This window comes from Zingiber officinale, chromosome 4A, assembly GCF_018446385.1.
Source record: "Zingiber officinale cultivar Zhangliang chromosome 4A, Zo_v1.1, whole genome shotgun sequence".
Classification (NCBI taxonomy): domain Eukaryota; kingdom Viridiplantae; phylum Streptophyta; class Magnoliopsida; order Zingiberales; family Zingiberaceae; genus Zingiber; species Zingiber officinale.
The window spans coordinates 81,236,685-81,239,659 of record NC_055992.1 but is presented as its reverse complement, the minus strand read 5'-3'; positions in this window follow the sequence as shown (position 1 = coordinate 81,239,659).

Here is a 2,975-nt window from a genome sequence, read left to right as displayed (position 1 = left end):
AAAACTCTCATTCATGCTTTGACATGGGATGAAGATGAATGTTGGCTAATAGATTAGCCTAACTTAAACATATTATCAAACATCAAAAAGGAGGAGATTGTTGATGTAATTATCCTTGTGTCAAGGTTGACCAGTTTGACTAAACTCGAGTTGACTTGATCATGAATTTTGACGTTTGACAATGCATGAGAGAAAAGTCAAATAGGTCAAGGGAGGACCGAATACTTGACTAGAAAAATCCTAACTAATGTTAGACAAGGGGAAACCCTAACTAGAGGTTAGACAATAGAAAGTCCTAACTAAGGTTAGGTAAGAGAAAGTTCTAATTGGAGGCTCGACAATGGGAAGTCTTAAAGGGAGATTAGGTAGGTGAGAAGTGTATCGAGTGATCAGCCCTAACTGGAGATTAGGCAAGAGAAAGTCCTAATTGAGGTTAGGAAAGATAAATCTATAATTAGAGGTTAGGCAAGGGAAAACCCTAACTAGAGGTTAGGTAACTGAGGTTAGTGAAGGGAAAGTCCTAGCTGGAGGTTAGGCAATGGGAAATCCTAACTGGAGGTTAGGTAGGTGAGAAGTTTACTAAGTGAGTAGTCTTAACTAGAGGTTCGGCAAAGAAAAGTCCAATGGAAAGGTTGGCAAAGGAAAGTCCAAATAGGTCAAGAAGGATCAGACACTTGATGAAGAAGTCCTGACAGGTCAAGGTTTGATCGGATGCTAGGTAATGAGAAGTCCCAATAAGTCACAACTGACTTTAGTGCTAAGCAAAGGAACCCTAAACTTGAATCAAAACTTACAGTTGGACAATCAATTAGAGTAATCGATTTCCCCAAACCAATCAATTGGTGCAATCAATTTAAGGACTTATTTAGGAATATAGTGTTAGTTAGAGCCCTAGAGCCAATCATATGATGATTGTTGTATGGACTCGATGTATCATATTCCTATATATTAATAAAGGCATTTCTTTATGGGTTATTATACTTACTTGTATGGCTCCAAAAAACTAAGTATAATAGCGTCCTTGAGTAAAATGTTCTTATCTATATCAATCAATTGGTTGAATCGATAGTGAGATGATATAGAGAACACTACTCTTAATCATTCCTAGTCAAGTATTAACATTCAGGAACAATGTTAATGCGATGAGACTATCATGTAGGTCAACTCGATGACTTGATCTCACAAGTCATGGATATAGAGATATCAAGTTGACACATGGGTATACATTGGAGAATGTATACTGAATGACTCGACATGAGAAAGTATCATGGATCATTATATGAGTGTCATATACTTTCTCATGTGACTATTAGTATGACTACTATTCCTTGGACCTGAAGTCACCATTGTTCCCTACATAAAGAGTTACGTACTTTGGCTTCGTCAAACGTCACCCGTAACTAGGTGGACTATAAAGGCGATTACTGGGTATGTAACAAATTATGCGGAGGGATGTGAGTGATGTAGATGAGATCTATCCCTCCTATATAACGGGAGTGACATCGATATTCTTGATAGAGTGAGACCACGAAGTGCATGGCCATGCCCAAATGAGTCAATATGAGATATTGAGCTCATTTGATTATAGTGAGTCTACTTGGGATTCAAGATTTAGATTGATTAGAGGATGACACGGTCTATGCCTCACATTGATCAATCTAGAAGTCAAGGATAGAAGGACATTGCCACATATTGTGAGAGTCACAATTAATAGTCGCAAGGTGATGTTGGATCTCAACATTCTTGTAACTTGGGTAGTAATGATGTGTTGCTAGATACTGCTCATTACTTATGCTTCTAAATGGGTTTAGGAGCATTGCCAACGTTACAAGAACCTATAAGGTCACACACAAAGGGCAATTAGATGGAGAATATGTTCATATGATGAACCAAGAGGATTAGGTTCATATTATGAACCAAATTGGATTAAGAGTAATCCAAATTAGACTAATTGAGTTGGACTGAAGTTGATTCATGTATTGAATGAGTTTAATTTAGATTATGACTCATTGAATCAATTTAATTCAATGAATAGAGAATCATTAAATAAAATTGACTTGAATTAATGGTTAGATTTGATCAATCATGGGAGAATTCAAGTCAAGTTTGACTTGACTTGAGAGGGAAGATAAAAGGTCAAGTTTGACTTAACCAAATACCACATCATTTGTGACTTGGCATGGGCCGGCCAATGATGGTGTTCCACATCATCAAGAGCCACCTCATTGTGTAAAATACCGAAAATAGACGAATATTAATAAGGGAATTTTTTGAAATTTTTGGAAATTTTTCGGGAATTTTTCCAAGTTCGTATGGACGAGTTAATGGGGATAAAAATGGAGTCCGAGAAAGCCTGTTTAGGCTACCCCATTTTAACGAGGAAAAGTTTTCTTTTCCTTTTTATTTCTCTTTCTTCTTTTCTTTATTTTTTTTCCTTCACTCGCGACCCGTGCGTGCCCGATTCTTCTTCTCCGCGCTCCCGACCCTGCCGAACCCGTGCCCTAACCGACACTGCTCGACGGTTTCTTCCCCACCAGCGTACAAAAACTCGAGCCAACACTTCTTCTCCAATCCTTCTTCTTCTTCCCTATTGCGCTGCTCCTCACTGTGCCCTAATTCTCGGTCTCACTGTCTCCTCCACCCGAAGCCAGGCCGCCGACAAATGCCCGACGCCACAGCCGACGCTCCTCTTCCCCAAGTGCCGGCGACGGTCTGCCACCGCCGACCTATTGTCGCCCTCCTGTTGCGTCGCTCCGCCGCCGTCGCCGTCACACGGAGCAGCGGTGACACCCTACAGCCGACGTCGTGCCCTAGATCCCAATTCGTGGTCACCGCCGCACGGAGTAGCGCCGACCATCGCTGGAGATTGCTTGCTTCCGTGCCCTAGCCTTGGTCCATTGCTACCTCTGCACAGGTTGGTTTCGGACAGGAGCAAACAGTGCTGAGTCCTTGTGTTTCTGCTCGACAGTGGCGAA